Source organism: Pan paniscus, chromosome 5 (genome assembly GCF_029289425.2).
Source record: "Pan paniscus chromosome 5, NHGRI_mPanPan1-v2.0_pri, whole genome shotgun sequence".
NCBI classification, from domain to species: Eukaryota; Metazoa; Chordata; class Mammalia; order Primates; family Hominidae; genus Pan; species Pan paniscus.
The window spans coordinates 111,330,026-111,356,216 of record NC_073254.2 but is presented as its reverse complement, the minus strand read 5'-3'; positions in this window follow the sequence as shown (position 1 = coordinate 111,356,216).

Below are 26,191 nucleotides of genomic sequence, written 5' to 3'. Positions count from 1 at the left end.
CAGCTAGTGATCACTACCTCCTAAGGGGAAACATCCTTGCAGGTGTGATGCTAGTGCCTATTCTATGCCCCCTGACACCTACTTTTACCTCATGAGGCAGACCCAGCAGGTTGCCTACCCAGTGGCCACTGCCTCCTATCTCCTCTTCCCTTTCTTTTACCTGGCAAGGCTCATCTTCCACCAAAAGGGCTAGAAACTCACTTCCCAGCCTTTTACATTACTAGGCTATGGCCATGTGATCCAACTGTGGCCAATGAGATTCACTAAGGAAAAGGTCTCCAATTTGCAGTTTTGTTGATATTTGTTCCTTATCCTTTAGCTTGAAAAATTAAATAGCACATAGCATGTATATAGTGATTTTTAATGTTTAGAGTATTATATATTATGTCATTTGAACCTTAACCACGTGAAACAAGGAGAAAAGATAAACATTTCCCCACTTCAAAATTAGGGAAGGGTACCCTGAATTGTTAAGTATCCTACACCAAATATTTCAACTAACAAGCGATGGAGTTAAGCCCATCTTCTGACTTTCAGCCCAAGGCTTTAGTTGGTCTCCCTTCCTCCTTCATGCTAACTGACTAATAGTGACATAAACTTAGTCATTCATCTTTACTTGTTAAGCACGTTTTCCTCTATAAGAAGAAACTGGCTGATACTCATTTATATGGAAAAAGAAAATAGTTTTTTTTGTTTGTTTGTTTTGTTTTTTTTAAGTAGCAGATATAAAAGCAACACCAGTAGTAACGGAAATGTAGACTATTCTTCATGGTCAAAAGACACTATATATTTTTAAAAAGCAAGAAAAAATTGTTTCTGAAACCCTGAGATTTAAAGGAATACATTTTGGCAAGTTGGAAAGTCCATATAAAATTTTTGCTTTTAGGAAAGATTTGTCTAACGAGTCAGCAAATGCTGAAACCATCGGAACACCAAAACTAGTTTTTGTTTCAATTCAGATATTAATTTTTGTGTCAATTAAACTCTTAGGAGATCTACTTGAAGGCTGAAGTAAATATGGTCGTGCTCCACCCATGTTCCTTCTTCAGGGCCTTTGCACTCATTTCCTCACTTCTGGGAAGATCCCCTGCTAGCTCACAGCTGGGCCCTGGCTGAGAGTTGCTCTTAGCAGCCAGGAAACTTCCTCCTCCAGAGTTTGAGCCCTCCCCTGGGACAGCTGGTAGCCTATTACTGTTGGATGATGAGATACAAACGCCTGGCTCCTTCGCCTAATTCATGATAACTTTTAAGGTCACGTAAGCACCAGAGTTTCCTGTAGATTGTTTTTTTGCAATCTACAGTCTCAGTTGCAATCCAAATATGGAGGGAGGCAGTTCCGCCTTTCTCACTTTTTTTTTCTTTTTAAGATGGAGTCTCGCCCTGTCACCCAGGCTGGAGTGCAGTGGCGCAACCTCGGCTCACTGCAAGCTCTGCCTCCCGGGTTCACGCCATTCTCCTGCCTCAGCCTCCCGAGTAGCTGGGACTACAGGCTCCCGCCACCACGCCTGGCTAATTTTTTTTTGTATTTTTAGTAGAGACGGGGTTTCACCGTGTTAGCCAGGATGGTCTCAATCTCCTGACGTCGTGATCCGCCCGCCTCAGCCTTCCAAAGTGCTGGGATTACAGGCTTGAGCCACTGCACCCGGCCTCTCACTTTTATGTAACAGTATATCTGAGAGTATTATTCATAAAACCTTTGGTATGCAATTGTGCACCTTTGACTATGTTTCCAGGAAACCCAATCCACGACCAAGGTTAATTCTGACAAAGCGGAGGGACGGAGGGAGAGAGAATTTTATCTACTTGGTTGAAATTTGTGTTTCTCAAAAGATGAATAAAACAATATGTGGGAACTGCTGAACTTAGCTTATTTCTGAATACATTTTGCAAAACAAAACTGGTTTCTGAAGTAGACAGTATGAAAGTGAGGAAAATATATCTTCTACTTCATATTTTAAATAGTCATTATTAAATTACTAATCCAGAAAAAAAGATAAATATAATCTTTCTTCTTAAAGGCCACAATAACAAATAACCTTAATTAAAACAAAATATATTAAATGAAAACAAAAACACAAAGTGGCATAAAAAAACTGTACTAAACATATTTTTATAAAATATATTTTGCATTAGGACAAGAGGATCACACAATAGGACATAAAACTAAACCAGAAAGGGTTAAGCCTAAGATTAGCTGAGATAAACAAAAGAATGATAAAGGAAACTATTGGGTTTTTTGTGGCTTTTATTTTCTCTACTAAGCTTGGAAAAAGCCAAAGATCATTGCAAAGTTTCCTTTGCTTCTTCTCCTACATTTATGTAGTTCCTGAAACCTATTAGGTGCTTAATAAAAGGTAAGAAAAGAAGGAAGGAAGGGAAAGAGGGAAGGAGGGAGGGAGGCAGGAAGGAAGGAAGGGAAAATACTGTCATTTAAAAAGACGTCAAAGAGAGAATAACATTGAATTATATTTTATTTCCATATTTTTTATTTAGGAGAATAATACTTGATACAAAAAAAAGTGTTAAAGAAAAATTGAAATCCAAAATTTTAAAATAGTCATTTGTCTTTCAGAAATAGTTTTAAATTGTAACTCTATGACTCTGAGCTAGCTGCGTAAGAATATCTTGTAAATCTTTTTATGAATGACCTGGTGATTATTAAAATTATAAAATTATTTACATTAATCAGAGTATCTTTAACTCTTTATTTAGCTAACTATCATCTATTCACTTATCCACCCAACTTGTTCATTGTTTAAACTATACTTTCTGTCTGGTATGCACCCTTCCTATTCCTGCTTTAGAATCTTTCAAAATAATGTCTACCCATCAGGACAAATCTTTACCTTTGTTGTTGTCTTCTATTTAATATGATGTCTTTCTATTTTTACTTAAATTTCCATTTTACTCAGTTTATAGTATTGATATTGATGGTGGCAGCGGCCAGTCTGGAGCAGCCACTGCGGGGATGCCAGCTGCAGCGGGAGAGGCGTGGCCAGGGCTGTGTGCACCCCAGTGCTGGTGGGGGCCAGGAACAGGTGGGAGCCTTGCCTCCTACCAAGTTGGCAGGGCAGGAACCCCAGGCTCCCAGGCGCAGGTTCAGCCACCCAGCCCCGGCTCCAGATCTGGGCATCCCTACACTTTCAGGGGCCTGGGAAGCCCCCTGTCCCCATAGGCTCAGAAATGCCTGCTCCTGCTCCCTGGCCTCTCTCCTCTCCCCATGCCTGCTCCAGTGCAGAGCATAGTAGCCATGGAGGCCAGCACTGTCACAATCCAACCAGGTGGGCACGTGCTCAGGGCAGTGCTGACACACCAGCACCCTGCTACCTTACCCGTCTCCAGACTTTAGGCATCATTGAGCACAGGAGGGAAGCCAGGTGGCTGAGAGTGGCTCCAAGTGGGTCTGCAGGCACCCCTAGGGGCAAACAACCTGAGCTAGGTGGACAACGTGTTGAAAGTGGCAGGAGGCATGCAGCTTCCTAGGCAGGAAGGGGTGGGTCTCCAGTGAAGCCCCACCTTCAGGCCAGTGGCAGCCTGATGCCTGGGCGCTAGGCTACTGGTTCCAGCTGTCTGGAGTGAAAACTTGGTTGATGACTGTTCGGCCAATCAGATGGTGCTTTTTTCAGGCCTGCTTATGGCTGACCACGGACCAATCAGCATGCACTTCCTTTGTTCTGAGCACATAAAAACCCCAGCCTCAGCCAGCCTCACATACTTGCTGGGATGACCTGCCTGCAGAAAGGAGCTACCCACTATGGGTCTCCTCTCTGCTGAGAGCTGGACACTCACCAGAATGACCTGCCTGTGCAAAGGAGCTACCCACTACAGGTCTCCTGAGAGCTGTTCTGTTGTACAATGAAGTTCCTCTCTGCCTTGGTCACGCTCCAGTTGTTCATGTATCTTATTCTTCCTCTATGTAGGACAAGAACTCAGGACCTACCAAATGGTGGAACTGAAAGAGCTGTAACACAAACAGGGCTGAAACACACGCCCCCCCCTGCACCACCACATTGCAGGTGAGAAGAAGGAAAGAAGAGCTATGGCTCCTGTTGGAGCCCAGACCTCAGGGCCCCCCAGGCCAGGACTGTGACAAGCTGTAACATGCTCTTTGGGGCTCTGCAGTTCCTGGCATCTCTGAGCTTTCAGGCACCATCATGTTCCTCCTGTCCAGATGCTGGTGCCTGCAGTGGAAGATGCTTGCAGTATCTCTGTTCTAGTCACAGCCTCACACAGAGCTGGCACCTGGAGCTGCCTGCTCCACCACAGCTGGCGTACCTGGCTGTGTGCAGTGGCCAGACTCGGTGCTCTCTCGCTCACACTGCCCTTGCCACTCCATGCCTGGATCCAGGCTGATAGCACGACCTTAGTGCAGCCTGCTGTGCTGAATGGGTAAAATGAGCCCTGTGGACAGAACAAGCCCAGTGGGTACAAGCAAATCCCAAACAGAGGCACTGCCGGCCACAGAGGTTTCCAGTTGCTGAAGTGACAACCTAAGGATCCCATGACAATATTTCATCTTGTCCCTTCACCCCAATGTCTGCATCTACCTCATTTTGCATCCTTAAAACATCTGAAAAAGGCTGATGCACATACTAGCATCTCAATTAATATATATTCATTATGTAAACAGGAAAAATATATAAGTGTGCCATTAAAATTTATATAAGAAATTCATCATAGATTGAGATATGTCCTATGAACCAGTTCAGGCTTACGTTAAAAAATTATTTTAAAAGACATTCTTAAAATATTAATCCCAACATTTTCATAAAGGCCACTAGTGAGAAAGAAATATCTTCTCCCTTTGAGAAATACATCTGTCTTAACTGAAGGTCAAATGCGGTCTAAAGTTACTGAATATCCATCATCCAGCAAGAATAGTTGATTATTCTTTTTCCTATTTACACTGGTACTAAGGTTTATTTTTTGTTTCATTAAGACTATAAACTGGAATTAGTAATTGAAAGTAATAGGAGGAGGTGTTTGCTTCTTTTCTAATAAAGTGTAAGACCAAGAAATTCAAACTACCTACAAAACGCAAACAGATATTGGCCAACCTCTGGGCTATTTTATTTTATTTTATTGTTGGAAACAGAGTCTCACTCTGTGGTCCAGCCTGGAGTGCAGTGGTGCAATCTCGGCTCACAGCAACCTCCGCATCCTAGGCTTAAGCAATTCTCCTGCTTCAGCCTCCCGAGTAGTTGGGACTACAGGCACACACCACCACACCTGGCTATTTGTGTGTGTGTGTATTTTTTATTTAGTAGAGACGGGGTTTCACCATGTTGGCCAGGCTGGTTTCAAACTCCTGACTTCAAGTGATCCACCCACCTCAGCCTCCTAGAAGGCTAGGATTACAGGCTTGAGCTACCATGGGCAGCCTGGGCTCTTTATTTAACAATAAACCTTAGAAACAATAAACTTTAAAAGAAAAATATATTAATTCAATAATTACTCATAGTTGAGATGTCATAGTCAGTTGGGTCTCTAGCAGAGATTTAGACTTACAGGTCAAGAGCACAACATTTAGTCCATTTGAAACAATGATGTTCCAAATGATATCTTGATGACCTATAAGAGTTAATGCGTTTTCTAAGTAAGCACTTTAGACCATTGTTAGTGATAGAAACAACCCCAATAATGGATAGTTAGCAGAGCATAAAAATTTTAAAGATGTGTGTCTTACTTGAAGCACTAACGGTTAATTAAGTGAGGATCTATTGAGCTAGGAGAAGGAAGCTTTTCTTTAAAACAATATTAAGCACTAAATTGTTAGCATAAGATTACTAAACAATACCAGCAACTAATCGAAACCCCCAAACAATTTCCTGCTGAAATATCCAGCCCAGAAGAGCAGTTTCTCTGGCAGTTATGATTCTTCACAATGGAATTTATGAACTGGGGTCAGCACTTTGAATTATGCTAACCAGCAGCTGGGGCAGATTCACGATAATCTAAGAGCAAAGACCTCAGTGTAATAATTACTCTGACTTTTTAACATGCAGTGAATCCAAATAAAGGGCATTTAAAAATATGCAACATGTAAAGAAGACTGATGCTGACAAAACAGTACAGTACAGAGTCAGTGAAGCCCAAATGTGAGAAACTTGACACAGTAAAAATTTACGCCATTCTACACTTCATGAGATCAAGGACCTTGTCCATTACGTTGCTGAGCCAATATTTCAGTCCCCTGTTTATTGAATTTTGTTATACTCTATGCTAGTAATATATTTCTCCCATTCATTTCTTGCTTTGCTTGCAATGTGTGACTTTCATTTATGCACTCCCTTTATCCATTTAAGTAGTGGGTTTTCGATAGGTTGTTGTGTGTTTCTTCTTTTCTTTTTTCATTTACTGTGTTTTTTATTAGTTTGGGTAAAATTTTATCTCTACTTTTATGAATCCTGTTCTTATTTCATTATTTCTAGAGTTTGCATTCTCTACCTCAATAGCTCACTCTTCCGACATCTTCTAAAGGCAGTTCTTATCAATATAGTTTCACTGAAGTCTAGTGATAATGTTTTATTAAATGTTACATTGAGGCTGAAATCCCCCACAGCAGGTAGCCCAGAATCATTACCAGTCTGAATATTTTCTGTACCAAGATGATAATGATAAACACACAGTCTCAGCTGGAGGCTTACCACTTATTACTTAATCCACAAGCCCCCTGCAGGTATATTTTGGCGTCTTCAAATGCCCACCCAAGGGTTGTACAAAAGCCTAAAGCTAAAATACATAAATAGTTTTTAAAAGGTCTTATTATACAACATAAGCTTTTTGCTTTAGAGAGATTGTTATCTTTCTAACAAGAATCCCAAAGTAACCTATTTGAAAAAAAAAAGTGTATATCACTAAGTGCCCCTTCTAAGTATTTTGAAAACTCTTCTTAAAATATTTTTCTTATTTCAACTAAGAACCAAATGAAATACTTCAAATTACCATTTAATGAAATGTTTAGATAAGGGCAACGAAAGAATTTTTAAAAGAATTGTCTCCAGACATCATAAATTCTGTAAGTCAAACTGGCTGAGCATTATTCAAGTCATAATGAAGACTGCACACCAGGCACAAAAGGCCAAAGGGCTTGAACATCACCCTAAGCAAAACAATGGAGAAGGCACAAATGTATATGAGAGGGAGGCATTTACAGTCTTAGCAGTACTACCTAAGTTCTTTTTCATAATATCATGTGAACTTGCCAGGATTTACTTTTGTTTAAAAAAAATTGATAGGCAGATCGGTTTTCAGATCAAAATCAAGAGGTGAGAGAGTCTAACACACATGTCTAGGGCAAGCCATGCTGTTCTAGTTCTTCCCACTGATGCCAAGGCGGGTTTAAAGACAGCAATTGGCAAAGGGAAAAATTTAATCAATTGAGAATTGAAAAATAAATGCTTTCCCAATTTAAGTTCCATTTTTAGATGACTACAAGAAGGCTGTTTCAAAAATCGCCTTTTTAAGAGCTGAAGCTTTAATTTCCAAGTAAAATATTTATGCTGTTTTAGATATGGCTTGTTTTATAATGATAGCTAAGCCACAGGGAGTCACAGGGGATGACCAAGCACTTGATGTAAATTGGAGGTGACCTGAGTAAGGATCTGATTGTACTCATTCATTCTTGCGGAAAATTCATTCCAAGGTACTACCATGTAGCTGGTGCTATGCTAAAGGCCACGCATACCATAAGGAAAAATAAGATACAGTGCTTGTCCCCAAGGAATTGATGAACTAAAAGAGAAAAGTTTCATGTAAAAAAAAAAAAAAGGATTAGATATAACTACTTTACAAAATACTGAAAGAAACAGGAGTTTGAAGAAAACTAAAGTTTCCTTTGACTGGAGTGACTGAGAAAGGTCCAATGAATAGAAGAAATGGCATTTAATCTAGTTGTGACAGCATTAGTAAGAGGTTTTCTTTGGCTTTTTAAAGTTTCTCATAACAAAAGAAATACATATTCATGGCAGAAACTTTAGAAAACATAAATGGGCAAAAGAAAGAAAACAAAAACTCTGACTCTCAAATATAACCACTGTTAACATTTTGGTGTACATGCTCAAAATATGAATATTTAGCTAACACATGTCATTTAAAATATCCTACCATTCACATTGATAGAATGGATATTATTTTCATGGAAATATGCCCGTGATCTATTGTTAAGTGAAGATAGCAGATTGTAGAATTGATTATACATTCATGCATATAAATACATAAATTGAATCCAATATGCTGTGGTAGAACAGATATGTGTTGTATTTTAAAATTTCTTATTTTTTTCTGTCTTTTTAGTGTGTATGTTTTTTTTTTTTTTCTAGGAAAAGAGCTTTGAAATGCATTTCTAACTGAGAGATTTTATGCCTCAGTTGAGTATAACAAAAATAAAATGGTAATCTCATTAATCATCATAAAATTAATGAACAAATTCAACACTTAGGACAAACAGAGTTTACAATTTTAAGCGAGCAAGAATAGTCTATGACAAACATTCTTACAGTTGTGATTTCATGGAACAAACATATGTAGCCTCAATGTTATAAGTCAACAATTCATGAGAAAAAAACTATTAAAGCAGAACTATGAATTTTACAGCCAAGTCCTTTATCTTTTTAGTAAACAGAAAGAAACTCAATTTTATCATGATAAAATACTATATATATATATATATGGTAATGAAATGCAAATATTCTTTAATCTTCTTCCTTATCTTTCTAAACAAAGGGTAATAGCCAAGTCTCTGCATTCTCAGAAACTCATAATATAAACAGATTATTAAAGCCAAATCTTTTCCACTGAGCACCATTTGAAAATTATGGCATATGGTTTCTACTATAATTTTAATCAAGATTGAATCAAAGTATTGAGACTTTATAATTTTCTATTTCCATACTGCATACTGTTGAATAATGTGGTGTTTTGTTTAACAATATAGCATAAACATCTATTTCTACCAAAGATTATTGTTGTGTTATTTTAATGTCTGCATTATAGCCTATTCTAGACCTAAATCATACTGTAATTAACAATTACCTTATTAAGCATTGTAAATATTTCTAATTTTTCATTAGTATGATAATGCTTCTATGACTATACCATTATGAAATATTTTCCACATACAAATATACATTTGTGCATTTTTTTCAAAATAGTCTTAGAAAATCACATAAAATGGGGAATTTTTGGAACAAAGAGTATGCCCATTTTAAAGGTTGCTCTTGAGTATTGCTCAAACACTTTCCTAAAAGTTACATATATGTATACATTGTAAATCTCCTCAGCAGGGTATTATAGTGTCTTATTTTTCCATAATCTTTTAAACAGTGGATATTACCATTTTTCAAAATTATTTTCCAAGTTTGGGATAAAAAGTGACATTCAATTTTGTTTAAAATTGCACTTTATTTCTAGTGAGGCTTCACAGTTTTTATAATATTGCAGCTCAGAAAAAAAAAAGAAGACACCAGGTCATATGCAGTCTCTTTCCAGAGCCCAGACATGTAACTATCATGCTACCTAGCCTCGTAATGTAATATGCAGCCAGGTGAACAGCAAATACTCAATAAATGAAAGCTTTTAAAACAAACAAACAAACAAACAAAAAACAAATATAATATTGCAGCTCAGAAAATGATACTCCAAAGTATGATGTTTTGGCATGCTGAATACTTTGATCTAAAGAACATTAGGAGGCCCCAGAACCAAGGTCTCTCTGACCTTTTCCTGCCCTCTTATCTCTTGCTCCTCTCTCTCCCAACAAAGAAGTCAAAGAAACTAGAACACTTTTTCCCCAAGGATGGTCATAGAAACCCTCCTTCCCAAAGCTAGTCATAAAATCCAGAAATATTACTCCAATCTTCCTCCACTTTTCTGTATAAGAGCTTACAATAAAGAAATTCTGGCCAGGTGCAGTGGCTCATGGGTTGTAATCCCAGCACTTTGGGAGGCCATGGTGGGCAGATCACCTGAGGTCAGGAGTTCGAGACCAGCCTGGCCAACATGGTGAAACCTGTCTCTACTAAGACTACAAAAATTAGCCAGGCATGGTGGCCCATGCCTGTAATCCCAGCTGCTTGGGAGGCTTAGGCAGGAGAATCACTGGAACCTTGGAAGCAGAGGCTGCAGTGAACCAAGATCGCGCCACTGCACTCCGGCCTGGGCAACAGAGTGAGAGTCCATCTCAAAAAACAAAAAAGAAATTTTCTGACCTACCTTGTTTGGTGGGAGATCATAAGGCTCATTCCAGAGGGGGTCCAGCCTTTTCTGAAATGTCACAGAGAGAGGCCAAAAATTGTCCAAACCGGTCCTCCTGAGTTCTCCCACTCAGTTTATTACTATTGGATCATTTCCTTTTTGTCTAGTCACATCTCTACATATTTCTCCACTCTTTATCGAACATAGGAATAAAAATGACAATTTTTCTTTTGGGTCTTTAAGTCTTCATTCTGAAGTTTCCCATATCATGTAAAACTTTGATTAAATAAATGTTGTGGTTTTCTTTTGTTAATCTGCCTTTTGTTATAGAAGTGTCAGCCATGACCCTTGTGATGGGGAGGGAGGAAAGGTATCACACCTTATTTTTGGTCATTTGCTTTTATATTTGATTTGCTTGCATTGGTAAATTGGATTACAGTTCCATCATATTCAGTGCCTCTGCCTAAGGTGATTTTCCTTGTTTGGTGGGTATACATGTGTGATGGTTTGCTTTATGTGTCAGCTTGACTGAGTTAAGGGATACCCAGACAGCTATTAAAACATGACTTTTAGATGTGCCTGCAAGGATGTTTCTGGAAGAGATTAGCATTTTGAATTAGTAGACTGAGTAAAGAAGATAATCCTCACCAATGTATCAGCCAATATATTAAGGACCTGGATAGAATAAAATGGCAGAAAATGTAAAGTTACCGCTCTCTTCTTAAGCTGAGACATCTGTCTGCTTCTGCCTTTGGACATTGAAGCTCCTGGTTCTTGGGCCTTCAGACCTCTAGACTTACACCAGCACTCCTCACACCCCACTACTCGTTTTCAGGCCTTTGGACTTGGACTGAATTATGCCACTAGCTTTCCTGGTTCTCCTGCTTGCAGGAAGCATATCTTGGGCTTCTCAACCTCTATAACAACATGAGTCAATTTCCATAATAAATCTCATATGTCTATATATATTCCATTGGTTTTGTTTCTCTGGAGAACCCTGACTAATACAACATCCCACCTGTTGAACTCAGATATGGCCATGTGGATTGTTCTGCCAAAAAAGAACACTGAAATTAAAATAGCATACCTCTTAACTGAAATTATAAAAATTAGCGCTTTATTTGCATTTTCCCTTTTTTTCTGCCAGGATAATAATGGCTGCTAGGGAGAAGGTGCTCCTGAGAACTGCAACTGTCCCATAACTAACATAATATCAGTAAGAACTGCATTTTTATTGTTGTGAGCCAGTGACAGTTTGGTATCACTTTTCTTAGCATAACTGGGGCTATTGCAAATAATTCAAAACTTGAACCAAAAGTAAATTATAATAACAAACCAACAAAATAAAAAATACGTGGCATTCACTGCAAGGCCAAGAAATGGTCAGAGGTTAAATTTTTATCAGAGCTGGATGGATAGTGATCCATGTTATACAAAAGTGAAACTTTCAGTCATAACTTGGAAGGCAGATCATGATCCCAAAGAGTATGTTATTGAGCGAAGAACTTGGGAAACAGAATGTTAATAGCACAACTTGGTCACTATTTAATTCATTTGGCAAGATTCTCTAAAAAGGAAATGAATTTTAAAAAGCATTTACTTGTTTGCCACAGAGAAAAGAGAATCTAGAAATACTAAGATTATAGTGGTGGAAGATGCGACTAGTTCTCATCTCTATCCACGAAAAAATAAAACTGAGAAAACCTTTGAGTGACAAAGAATGATTAAACTACAGACTCATGGCAAGGCCCCAGTCAACACAGTTGAAACTGAATTAAGTGTTAGCACTCAGTCCAGTCAGATGAAAGATACTGAAGGTGTACCCTTCCAAATCCCAGCCTGATAAACTCAAGGTACCCACAATTAAGTGTAGAGTCAAGTTCAGAAAACATCGTGGATGTGAGTCCTGGCACATGGAGCTAAATGAAAGCAAATAAATAAGAATCTGACTACATTTTTGCACTGAACTGTCAAAATCACCACCAATCTGGCCTCAAATAAATTGTGAGTAATTAAGATTAAAATGTCACCAGGATATGGAGCAGATTGAGAAAGTTTAAAGAAAACTTGTTTTGGTTTTTTTTTGTTTTTGTTTTTGTTTTGGCAATCCCTATTGTCATTTTTAGAAATAGTAGAAGAGAATAAGAGAAAAGGGAGAGAACTTTCTAAAAGGAAGTGTCAAAGGTCACAGAGTACAATGGGTAGGGAGCTGCCCCCAGAAGGAGAATGAGGGCTTATACAGGAACATTCCTTATCTACAAGGTAAAGAAAATTGTGACATTGGTCCTGTGAGATTTCAGCTTTACTGCAGACAGATACCACTGTGTCTTTCCCTTTCTTCTCATTTCTCCATGGGAATTACACTTCTGCAGTGATGCTATCCCAGCTCCATCAGTGTGTGCATGTGGCAGACAGGGAAAATAATGTGTTGAGTTTACATGTCTCCAACTCAAGAGGAACCTTATTCAAAATGAATATAGAAAAAAAAAATGTGGCATCTCTCACAGACCTGAAGTTTAAGCTCAGTGTTTGATATGGTTTGGAATATTTGTCCTCTCCAAATCTCATGTTGAAATGAGATCCCCAGTGTTTGAGGTGGGACTTGTCGGAAGTGCTTTGGTCATGGGGGTGGATACCTCATGAATGGCTTGGTGCCTTCCCCTGGGTAATGAGTTACTGAAAGATCGGGTTGCTTAAAAAAGCCTGGCACCTCCTTCCTACTCTCTCTTGTCCCCTCTCTCATCATGTGACACATCTGCTCCCCCTTCAGCTTCCACCATGAGTGAAAGTTTCCTGAGGCCACACAGAAGCTGGGCAGATGCTGGTGCCATGCTTGTACAGCCTGCATAACTGTGAGCCAAATAAACCTTTTTTCTTTATAAATTACCCAGCCTCAGGTATTCCTTTAGAGCAGTGTAAAACAGACTAACAATGATGTTGTAAATGGATAATTATTGGGTTGTCTCCTTTGGGTGGAGGTGGCAGATTATATTACTGTTCATTCATATTTTATACCCCTTAATGTGGTACTTTTCCCTACAGGTAGATTATAAACTCCCACCCTCTGAACTTTAGGGATAGCCAAAAGACTTGCTTTCATCAATGAAATATGAGTGGCACTAATGTGTGTCACTTCACACAAATGCTTTCACAGTGAGCTCATGATTCAGATTCCTCTTTTCCTTCTGCTGCAATATTAGCAAGATTCTAGAAAGAGGGTACATATTACCCTGGGTCCCTTAAAAACGATTATGGGGAGAGGGACTGTAGTTATCTCACAATGGATATGAACCATAATCAGAAATAAGCCTTTGCCTTTGTAAAAGAATCAGGTTGTATGATATTTGTTACCACAATGTCCTAATACATAGTTTTTAATTTTGCCCAATTTACTATATAAGTTTATATAAGATATATAGATATACATACACACATATATATAAAGATGAAAATTTAAGCATTTTTTGACAAAATGACAAATATGGTTCCATTTTGTCATTAGAATTTTTAAAAAGTATTTTAGCCTAGAAAAAATGCTCTGTTTTCATTAGTTCAATCTCTCCACTTTTTCTAGTCCAGGTAGAAAATGAGAGAGAGATAGAGAAAAGAAAATTGATAAATTTATACCTCACTGTCCGAGTGTATATAAAAGTTATACATATTGCCCCTAAAACACTGTAGTCTTTTTAAAATTTCATTCTTTGTAGTCTTTTTAAAACTTTAACTCTTAAATTCTTCTAGGTAGTAGTCTGGTGAAGAAATAGAATGCTAACTTATTTAGTTGTCAAGTAATATTGAAAAGATATTGGAAAAAAAACCCTGAATTTCTCCTATTCTCCACTCATCACCCAACACAGAATACCTCTAAGCCCCCTGTTCACAAAAATGCATGGGGATTTCTCCCTTCCGGCAATCAATCAGTCCATTCTACAGTGGACACCAGCTGGGTGTCCTCCAATTCAATTCTGACATATCTACCTGGAGGCTGTTCGATTCCACAGGTTGAGGGCCCAGTCCTGCAAGTATGGCCTCACTTTTACTGCCAGTTGAAAGCCCCAGATTTGTGTTAAACCTGTGTTTCTGGCCGACCAGCTATAAATCAGGGTTCCCATGACCCCCCTCTTTGGGTTCAACTTGTCTGCTAGAGTGGCTCACAGAACTCACGAAAACACTTTACCTACATTTATGTTTGTTGTAAAGGATATTACAAAGGATACAGATGAAGAGATGTGTAGGATAAGGAATATGGAAAGGGGCACAGAGCTTTCCTGCCTTCTTCTGGCACTCCACCCTCCAGAGACCTGCGCTGGTTCAGCAGTCAGGAGGCTTCCGGAAAACAGTTATTTTAAGATTGTATAAAGGCTTCATTATGTAGTTATGTAGTTATGATTGATTGGACATAGGTGATCATCTTAACTTCTGTCTCCTCTTCCCTCCCTGGAGGTTGGGAATGGGGCTGAAAATCCCAGTCCTCTAATCCTACTTTGCACCAGCTTGGTGACCAGCCCCTATTCTAAAGCTACGCAGGGGCTGCAAGCCATCAGTCAATCATCAGCATACAAAAAGATACATATCACTTCAGAGATTTTAGGAGTTGTACAGCAGGATTAGCGGGCAAAGACTAAATATTTATTTCACCATATCACAACTATTTATTAAATAATCTTATCTCCCTTCACTGATTTGAAATGCTATCATTATCATATGCTACATTTCTATTTAACTTGCATTTCTGGATTTCTTGTTCTGTTCTATTTATCTGTCTTTTAAATACACAATATTTTAATGATTGTAAATGTACATATATTTCTATATTTTGTAATCGCAGACAGGCTCATTATGCCCATCATTACTCTGGTCCTTCAAAATTATATTGGTCATTCTCATTCATTAACTCTTATAAATTAACTTAATACATATTTTGTCAAGTTCCTTCCAAAATTCATCAAGAGAATAATTTCCTACCAATTCATAACTTAATTGAGAGAATTGATATTTTTAAATATTGAGACTTCTTGTCAAGAAAGATGGATATCACATCACTAACTCATCCTTTTTTTTCTTAGTAAAGTTATCTATTTTTAGGCTTATGGAAAGTTTTAAAATATTATTACAATTGGGATAATTTTATTCATTTTTTTAATTTTAATATTTATATTTTTACATCCAGCTTATTAGGACTTTATGTGTTTTAATTTTTTTCAAGTAAGTATTCTTTATTTAATTAGACAGTTATGTCATTTACAAATAATGATATTTTATCATTTTCTAAAACTGATATATAATTTTTCTTCTTTAATTGCATGACCAGATCTTTCTGCATAATGTTGAATAACAGATAGTGGATATTCTGGTGTTTATTTTAATTGTAGTATTTCTTATATCTCAATTTTCAAAGTAATAGGAACTATTGTTTTTTATGGGAACTCTTTTTGTGTTAAATAACTACCTCCCCCTAGTATGAGTTTTTAATCAGAAATGGATATTGAAAGTTTCAGCATTTGAAAGGACTATAAGATGACCATACTGTCAATAAATAAGGTAAGCATTTTAATTTTATCAAATAATTCCTAATGTATGTGAATTTCAGAAATAAGCCTATTTAAAATTTGTCAATTTCTTAACACCTAACTGACTTCCATTTCCTATATTTTATTTCAATTGTTTTATTTCATTACAATGAGAGCTCCATGAGGGCTAGAACTCACCACTATATGTCTAGTATAGTTTACAGTACCTTGTAATTATTAATTACAGTACCAGTAATTAATTACAGTGCCAGTAATTATTATTAATCAATGGAGAACTACATACCTTTAAGTGAGAATGCTCTTTGTTTATGTTTTCTCTCATTGTCAAATTATGTCATTATACTAAAGGGATTTAAGGAACATTCCTGAATATGGCAGGTTAAATTGATACAGATGATTCTACTACTCTCCCTTCTGCTACAAAAATGAAAAAACAGTGGTTAAAACATAACTTTAAAACATTTCATTGCACATTAAAAAACACAAGAAAGAAAAAAAAGGACTATCTCTGGCTCTATGAATATGAAGAGGAAACAGAGATAGTGTGGTCAGCCTGAGAATAGATTACCTGGCACTCACAGGGCTTGTCATCATAGATGGAGGCTTTACTAGCTGTGAACTTGGTCCTAATGCCCCATGATATTAGGGGATGTGGCCTCAGGCCGATGGGAAGACAGATGTGGAGCCAAAACTGATCCATCTGTGTAAGCAAGGAGCTTACAAGAGGTATCTCTTCTGTTTAGATGTAAGGATTAGGTGAAGAGGCTGTTCTGTATTTAGAGCCTTGGGTATGAGGTCCAAATTTATGATACCTTTTGTAATTTAGCTACTACGAGAAAGATTAATATTTTAAACTCTTCCAGGGCCAGTGGAAGCCCTGTTGTGAAAAGAGGTGTGAAAGGGTACCTTCAGAATATTGCTGAGCTTGTGCCTGCCCCATAGCTTACTAACTCCCACAGCAAAACCAAATCAACAACATCAAAATAAAGATTTACAGATCATGAGCTCCGAAGAGTAAAGCTACAATTTATATAAGAAACAAATTATAAGGTGGAAACAACAGATGCCACAAACAGGATAATTAGCACATGACAAACTTCAGATTTCAGAAAATTCTGAGACTAGCAAATAACTATGATTAAAATTAGAAAAATAAGGGAATTGAAGCTGTAATGAAGAATAGGACACTCCTAAGAAATTAAAGGGTAGATTTGTAAAATGGTCATATACAATTTCTAGAAATTGAAAAGATAGTTATTGATTCTTTTGGGGCTCAGAAAATGATTCCCCAAAGTATGGCACGTTGGCATGCTGAGTAGTTTGGACTCAAGGAGATAGAAACGCCTTAGAAGCAGCCTGAGAAGCAGAGTGTCTCTCTCTGACCTTCTCTTACCCTCCTGTCTCCTGCGCCTCTCTCTTCCCCAAGGCAAGCCATAGAAATAAGAATTCTTGTTTCTCAAGGTGGGTCATAGAAACCAGAATTCCTCTCCCGCAAAGCAAGCCATAAAACCGAGAAATATTACTCTAACCTTTCCCCATCTTTCTAAGAGATGTCCATAAATAAATTCTCAGACTTATCTTGTTTGATAGTAGATCATAAGACCCTCATTCCAGAGAGGTCCTGCCCCATACCCAAGAGGAAGGAACACTACACAGAAAGGACAAAAAAAAAAAAAGTCTGAACAGATAGGCTTTACTAGGTTTCTTCCCTCAGTCTATTATCATTACTTTATACTCTTTTCGTCCAAACACACTTCTAACAAGGCTGTCCATTCTTCACTGAATCTAAGCATAAAAATGGACTGTTTTCCCTGGGTTTTAGGGTCTTTATTTCAAAAAGCTCCCTTCCAGGTCATGTGAAACTTTAACTAAATAAATAGATTATGCTTTTCTCTATTAACCTAACTTTTGTTATAGGAGTATCACCATGACCTTTATGATGCGGAGGAAAGTTATCACATCCTTTCTGCTCCTATAATTCTGGTCCCCATTCCAGAGCTTGCAGATAAGATCCTGAGACAACAAAGAGCCAGGAAAAAAAAAAAAGTTAAGGTCAGCTCTTTCAAATTTTTGCTCGTAGTGCCTGGTCAAGAATGGAAGGTAAAAATTTCTCCTTATCACGCCTGTAATCCCAGCACTTTGGGAGGCCAAGGTGGGTGGATCACTTGAGATTGGGAGTTCGAGACCAGCCTGACCAACATGGTGAAACCCCGTCTCTACTAAAAATACAAAATTAGCTGGGTGTGGTGGCGTCACCTGTAATCTCAGCTACCTGGGAGGCTGAAGCAGGAGGATCACTTGAACCTAGGAGGTGGAGGTTGCAGTGAGCTGAGAGCACGCCATTGCACTCTAGCCTGGGCAACAATAGTGAAACTCTGGCTCAAAAAAAAAAAAATTCTCCTTAAACCTTCCCTTCTGTATTAGTCTGTATTCATGCTGCTGATAAAGACAAACCCAAGACTGGGCAATTTATAAAAGAAAGAGGTTTAATTGTATTTACAGTTCCACATGGCTGGGGAAGCCTCACAATCATGGTGGAAGGCAAGGAGGAGTAAGTCACATCTTACATGGATTGTAGCAGGCAAAGAGAGAGCTTGTGCAGGCAAACTCCCTTTTTTTAAAACCATCAGATCTCGTGAGACTCATTCGCTATCATGAGAAAAGCACGGGAAAGACCCGCCCCCATAATTCAGTCACCTCCCACCAGGTTCCTCCCACGACGTTAGAATTTTGGGAGTTATAATTCAAGATGAGATTTGGGTGGAGACACACAGCCAAATGATATCATTCTGCCCCTAGCATGCCCAAATCTCATGTCCTCACATTTCAAAACCTATCATGCCTTCCCAACAGTTCCCCAACATCTCAGCTCACTTTAGCATTAACTCAAAAGTCCACAGTCCAAAGTCTCATCCAAGACAAGGCAAATCCCTTCTGCCTAAGAGCCTGTAAAATCAAAAGCAAGTTAGTTACTCCCTAGATACAATGGGGGTACAGGCATTGGGTAAATACAGCTATTTCAAATGGGAGAAATTGGCCAAAACAAATAAGCTACAGGCCCCATGCAAGTCTGAAATCCAGTGGGGAAGTCAAATCTTAAAGCTCTGAAATGATCTCCTTTGACTCCCTGTCTCACATGCAGGTCACACTGATGCAAGAGATGGGTTCCCATGGTCTTGGGCAGCTCTGCCCCTGTGGCTTTACAGGGTACAGCCTCCCTCCTGGCTGCTTTCACGGGTTGGTGTTGGATGTCTGTGGCTTTTCCATATGAATGGTGCAAGCTGTCAGTGGATCTACCATTCTGGGGTCTGCAGGATGGTAGTCCTCTTCTCACAGCTCCACTAGGTGTGAGAAGTCGGTGATGCCCTAGTAGGGACTCTATGTGGGGGCTCTGACCCCATATTTCCCTTCCACACCACCCCAGCACAGTTTCTCCATGAGTACTCCGCCGCTGCAGCAAAATTCTGCCTGGGCATCCAGTCATTTCCATACATCTTCTGAAATCTAGGCAGAGGTTCCCAAACCCCAATTCTTGACTTCTGTACACTCACAGGCTCAACACCATATAGAAGCTCCAAAGGCTTGGGGCTTGCATTCTCTTAAGCCATGGCCTGAGCTCTAAGTTGGACCCTTTCAGCCAAGATTGGAGCAGCTGGGACACAAGGCAGTAAGTCTCTAGGCTGCACATGGCACTGGAACCCTGGGATCGGCCCATGAAACCATTTTTTCCTAGGCCTCTGGGTCTGTGATGGGAGGGGCTGCTGTGAAGGCCTCTGACATTCCCTGGAGACATTTTCCCCATTGTCTTGGGGATTAACATTGTGGTTTCTTGTTATTATGAAAATTTCTGCAGCCATCTTAAATTTCTCCCCCAAAAATGGGTTTTTCTTTTCTATCACATTGTCAGCCTGCAAAATTTTAAAACTTTCATGCTCTGTTTCCCTTATAAAATTAAATGCCTTTAACAACACCCAAGTCACCTCTTGAATGCTTTGCTGCTGAGAAATTTCTTCCACAAGATACCCTAAATCATCTCTTTCAAGGTCAAATTTCCACAAATCTTTAGGGCAGGGGCAAAATATCACCAGTCTCTTTAGGGCAGGGGCAAAATATCACCAGTCTCTTTGCTAAAACCTAACAAGAGTTACCTTTGCTCCAGTTCCAAACAAGTTCCTCATCTCCATCAAAGACCACCTCAACCTGGACCTTATTGTCCATATTGCTATCAGGCTTTTGGTCAAAGCCATTCAACAAGTCTCTAGGAGGTTCCAAACTTTTCCACATTTTCTTGTCTTCTTCTGAGCCCTCCAAACTGCTCCAACTTCTGCCTGTTACCCAGTTCCAAAGTCACTTCCACATTTTCAGGTATCTTTTCAGCAATGCCCCACTCTACTGGTACCAATTTACAGCATTAGTCCATTTTCACAATGCTGATAAAGACATACCTGAGACCAGGCAATTTATAAAAGAAAGAGCTTTAATTGGACTTATAGTTCCACATGGCTGGGGAAGCCCCACAATCATGGTGGAAGGCAAGGAGGAGCAAGTCACATTTTACATGGATGGCAGCAGGCCAAGAGAGAGCTTGTGCAGGTACACTCCCATTTTTTTAAACCATCAGATCTTGTGAGACTCATTCACTATCACAAGAACAGTGCAGGAAAGACCCACCCCCCCATAATTCAATCCCTCCCACCGGGTTCCTCCCATGACACATGGGAATTGTGGGAGTTACAATTCAAGATGATATTTGGGTAGGGACACAAAGCCAAACCATATCATCTTCCAAATTCAGGTTAGCAGGAGAAAATTATTTATATAAACTAGCTCTTGAGTTAAAAAAAATTTCACATATCCAGTTTCTGATTACAGGACATACATCCTGAAATTCATCTATTTGAATTATTTAGGTAATTTTTCAGGAAGAATTTATGGGCAGTATGATAAATAATTCTTTACACATCTAAAAACATTTGTGTGTGTACATGCATTCACGTGAATAATTGGACAATAAGTAGGATTATCAGGACCCGGTCTTTTATCTATAAAGACCCACTTCAGTTTCTCCTGAGCAAATTTTTCCAGGCTTTCTGTGCAGTTAACATGGCTATGTAACTAAGATTTGGGTATGGAACGTAGGTAAAAGTGTTATGTGTCACATCCATGCTTGCCCCCAAAAACCTCATGAGCTTCTCCCCCATTTTTCTTTCCCCATCTGCTGACTTTGAAAGGAGAGAACCCCAGAGACCTGGAGGAAGCTGAAGCACTAAAGAGCAGCCTGAATCTCTGCATAACCACAAGACTACTTGCTCAGAACTACCTACTGGGTTTTAATAAGCAAAAGGAACTTCATATACAGTAATGTATCTGTATTTTACATGCAGATATGTATGTATTATTTTACATACAGTATATACAGTATATAATACATGTATGTATTATTTTACATACAGTACTTTCACTGTGGTAAACCACTGAGATGGGGGGGTTTTGTAACCACATCTTATGTTATTTACCATAGCCAATCTAAGAGAGTTTCCTGGATTATCATGTTTCACACATTATATGTTAAAGCTATTCTTTCCCTTTATGATAAAGAGCTTTTAAAAATCTGGATGCTTGCTAAATTTTCTTATTATCTTTGAAATTTAGGATATGTGTAGGTATAAGTGGCTTGTCATTAATTCTCACTGAATTCGTTCCACATGGAGATTTAGCTTATGGTAGGCAAAATAGCCCTTCCAAAGATATCCACCTTCTAATTCCTGGAAACTTTGAGTATGTTATCTCTTGTGGCAAAAGGGAGTTTGTATGTGTGATTACATGAAGGACCTTGATGTAAGGGAATGGATTCTCCAAGTTGGTCCGATCTAATCACAGAGAGTGTTAAAATTGGAGAAGCGATATGACAGGAGAATCAGGGTCAGAGAGATGTATAGTTAGCTTTGAAGATGGAGGAAGGAGCCATAAGCCAAGGAAAGCAAGTAGCTTCTAGAAGTTGGAAAGGGCAGAAATACATATTATCCATGCGAGTCTCTAGAAAGAAATACAGCCCAGCCAACATCTTGATTTAGCCCAGTGAGGCTAATGTTGGACTTCTAACCTACTGAACTCTGTAAGATAATAAATTTGTGTTCTTTTAAGCCACTACGTTTGTGGTAATTTCTTTTAACAGCAATAGAAAACTAACACATGGGTCTTCTGTCATCTCAGGAAGTTTTATTATATTTCTTTTACTGAAAATTCTATTGTCTTGTTCTAAAACTCAAATTACATATACATTAAATCATAAAGATGTCCTACATGACTCATATTTCTCTAATTTGGTTCCATCAATTTGTTTTCTTTGAGTTCTGGACTTCAGGTGCACTAATTTTGTTTTACTGATATCGAAAATGCTATCCTTGGGCACAATTATTATTTTTTTTTTGGTTTAGCAATGAAACTAAATTTTTAGAACTAATGTTTTAAATCTTAAAATTGGTATCACTATATTGAGATCTTCTATTGTTAGTGAAAGATGTTTTTGATTCTCATGTTGAATCTCTACAAGCCCTAAAAAATTGTCTTCAGTTTCCTGTAATAATTGTGATTCACTGGAGACCATATGTTCTGAATGCTCAAAATGGTTCTCCTCATTTGGACTGCTAAGTCTTTTAATATGCTTAGCTATTTTTTCTCTGCTAGCTCATTTCTATGGAAGTGGATATAATCATTATTTTCGATATTTAAAATAAACTAAAAATTAGAAAAATATGCTTGAGATATATCGTAATTTTTCTTTGCCTGAGTAGTAATGTGATATCTCCTACCTGGTGAGGTTGGAGTTGTAAGCAGCAGGTGTCCGCAGTGGTATGGTACTTCATCCTTGTCTAAAACAAGTTTATTCTTTTGTCTCTCTTAGCAGATTGGAGTCAGCTGAACATCAAAGCCCTCTCCAGTGGCAACATGGCAGGAGCTCACCTAGGTATTGCTCAGTCCCCAGTCCTCAGTGCCTACATACAGTCAGTCCATTTCATTTTACTTTTGAAATCATAAGTGGCATTGCATGTAACTGCTATTATTTTGATTTCTAGATACTGGGGAGAGGACATTGCAGGGGTGGGAAACAGAATTATTTGCAGTAATGGACAGGCAATATATTGCCTTTGCAGTAATGGGCAGTACAGACCCTAGATTTGATTGGTATTGAAGTTCTATATCAGTACGTTGTATCTCAAAGTGCTATTTAAAAAGTTGTGACTGGCCGGGCGTGGTGGCTCATGCCTGTAATCTCAGCATTTTGGGAGGCCAAGGCGGACGGATCACTTGAGGTCAGGAGTATGAGACTAGCCTGTCCAATATGGTGAAACCCTGTCTCTACTAAAAATACAAAAATTACCCAGGGATGGTGGCACCTACCTGTAGTCCCAGCTACTTGGGAGGCTGAGGCAGGTGAATCGCTTGAACCCAGGAGGCAGAGGTTGCAGTGAGCCAAGATTGTGCCACTGCATTCCAGCCTGGGGGACAGAGTGAGACCTTGTCCCCACCACCCCCCCCAAAAAAAATAAAAAATATTTTAAAATTTAAAAAAACTGTGTTTTCTTTGTATTTCAGAGATACTAATTGTACTAATTATTGTTGGTTAAATAAGAGATAATATCAGTTAATAGAATGACATGTTAGAAATACTTCTCATAATCAAATTACATGATTGGAGACCTGGACATTTCTGGATGGAAGAATAAGCACATTTAATAAACAGCACTGTAATAAATGCTTCTACAAATATTTTCTTATTTTTATTTACTTCTTCTAAAATTATATTAGATAAACATTCTAATCTACATATTAAAGAGAAGATAATTGAAATGCAGAGGATTAAGTGTTGTCCAAGATACCAGTATAAATTAGCAGAGCCAGAATTAGAATTTGAACACAGACTGACCAACTCCAAATTTAGTTTTGAAATTGAAGTGCAAATATATTTAGTGGTAAATCGTTTTAGGAGGACATGTGATTTCTGTGTATAAAGGAAACAGTACATATCTAAACTAAGAAATCAGTGTTCTAAATGGCATCAGTGGGTCCTGGCTGTTCCTGAACTCTCTATCAGAGTGTACTGTGAGGTTTCCTATATCATAGAAGTAATGTGATTGATCAAGAATCTTTTGCCTTTTTAATATAAATTACATTTCTGTGATTTTCATGATGTAATTGCTTCAGTGTATAGTTCTTTTTCATGCTAAATTTCACATTTCCTTGAAGTGGTCAGTTTCCACAAATTCAAACCAGTGAAATTCAAATAGGATTACATTTCTTTCATCTAAATAATTTATCTTAAAAAAATGAATGTGAATATGGTGGCTTAGAAATAGAAAGCATTGGATACGCAGAATCTGCTCTTGGCTTTCAGGAGTATGAAGGAAATTGCACAATAAATCAATTTTTATGGAAGCTATTGACTTGCAACATTTGCTGCTTTTAAAAATTAATAGCTGAAATAATGAACATTCAAAAAACTCTCTCCACCATCAGTTTGATTAATTTCTTGGTAGAAAGTACAGATGACAGATGTCATATTTGAAACTAGATTTTTCTACAGTTCAATCAGAGAAAATCCAGATAGAGACCACAACAGCCAATACAGTCTTGTAATTTTTTTTCCTTTAATTTGTGCAAAAGATTCCCTTGCATAGACTTGCCCTATCCAATAAAATGAAAGTTTAATTATTTGTATAAATATTATTGTAAATGCATGATAGTGCCTGCACAGTCCAAGTATCATCATTTTATATTAATATTGCATTACCGTAAAACTGGTAATAAAGTGCTGCTCTGAAAAAATTGTGCATGGGATTTCTAACATGGTGCACAGCCAGTAGACGAGTTTATTAAAGTTACTGAATTACGTAGTGGAAGAAATGGAGTTACTTAAACTCTGCCCACAGAATCTGCAACAAAATTGAGACAATGAGATGGTTACAAGAAATTAGATGTCAAACTTTGCGATTTTTTATAGCAATGTGAAATCCATGAGTAGCTTCAGCTTTCTGTAAACCATACATATCCAACCCAATTAGTTTCCGGTAAATCCATGCAAGCCCAGGAAAACAAGTGACAACATAATGCAGAAAGATCATGACAGAAAAACAAACCCAGATATGACTATGAAAACAGCAAAGCAAAATACCCACAGGGATCCTCACTGAGGCTGTTAAAGAGTCTTGTATGCAGAGGGAATGACAAGGAAGCATGTAGTTTTCATTTGGATCTTATCAAAAGGATACTTTCATTCATTCACTATTATATAACCTTGAGTGGCAGACAACTACTTTCTAAACCCCTAAGCTTACACTGAAGTTGCTATTTTATAATGGAAAGCATTTTTAGAACACCTGGGTGGGTGTGTATTTTATTAAAGTTAGGCTAGTATGTCATTTGTTCCATGTGAATATGAAGCACAGTGATTGAGATCATGGGCTTTGGAGTCAGCCTGGATTTGCTTCTCAACTCTTCCATTTGCTGTATCAGTCTGCACAAGTTAATTAAGTTCTCTGAGTTTCTTCCTTTCTTAGAAGACTGATATAAAAAATAAATAAGGCTTTCCCAGTAAAGTATTTGCCAGAGGGTCTTGCTTAAAATGTACACAATAAATATTGGTTACTATAAAAAGGATTTATTTTAATTTGACTTGTATCTATATAACAAACTAACGCAAATATTTTGTCCTGTGTCAGGGGTTCACAAGACTACTATCCTACTATCAGGTTCAAGAATTCACTAGGACTCACAGAAGTCAGAAGAGCTATTATACTCATGGTATGTTTTACTGCAGAGAAAGGATACAGATTAAAATTGGCAAAAAAAAAAAAAAAAAAAAGCCTTATGGAAGGAGTCCAGGAGAAATCAGTCACGAGCTTCCAGTTGTCCTCTCTCAGTGAAATCACGGAAACAACACTTAGTTCTCCTAGAAACAACGTGTGACAACATGTACAAATTATTACCAACTAGGGAAGCTCACCTGAGCCTTAGGGTCCAGAGTTTTTGCTGGAGGTTAGCTACATGGGCATGGAACACCTAAATGACTGGCACTGACTACTCAATCTCCGGTCCCTCTAGATTTCAAGCAGATACAGTGTTCCCACGGCCCAGGTGAACAAAAACAGGCTTTCATTATAAATCACGTTGTTAGCATAAACTATCTGGAACGGTCTAAGACCCAAGGTATACAGAGACACTCTTGAGGAAGATTATTCCAAAGGCTTAGAATTTATCTCCCAGAAGCGAGTTAATGGCCAATCATTTCTTTAGAACGCACAAGGTTTGAGCACCCCAAGCCTACTGAATTAACACTTTACTGTACTACTAATACATCAATATTACATGCCATGTGGATATTCATGTGCTTGAGCTCCCTCTTTCTCCTTGTTTCTTTCTCTCCACATGCCTGCACACACAAGCGTGCACACACACACATACACATG